Source organism: Crinia signifera, chromosome 2, assembly GCF_055691185.1.
Source record: "Crinia signifera chromosome 2, ASM5569118v1, whole genome shotgun sequence".
NCBI classification, from domain to species: Eukaryota; Metazoa; Chordata; class Amphibia; order Anura; family Myobatrachidae; genus Crinia; species Crinia signifera.
This window is the reverse complement of record NC_139218.1, coordinates 315797344-315797697: the sequence shown is the minus strand read 5'-3', so window position 1 is coordinate 315797697 and position 354 is coordinate 315797344.

Sequence of the window (354 nt, the reverse complement as noted above, 5' to 3'; positions counted from 1 at the left end):
GGTGGTGGTAGCAGCGGTGTATGAACAGCATTGGGGTGATTTTTCTTGAAAAATCCACAATAGTGCTGTGTAGACCCATTGTCAATTATCACTGCAGTGAACGGGTCCCGGGTCGCATCGACCAAGGTTACATGTTGATTCTGCACCACGAGCCTGGTTGAATCTGTGTTCAGCCGTGCTTACTACCTGGGTTGAAATGCTCAACTCAGCATATTTCAACTGTGTGCATTTACTGTACACTGCCAGCAAACCCAGGTTTTTGTGAGCTCCCCTGCAAAACCTGGGTTATTTCAGGCAGTGTACACTAGATTGGGATCTCTTATATTCCTATGTGCCAAGTGAAATTGTCAAAAT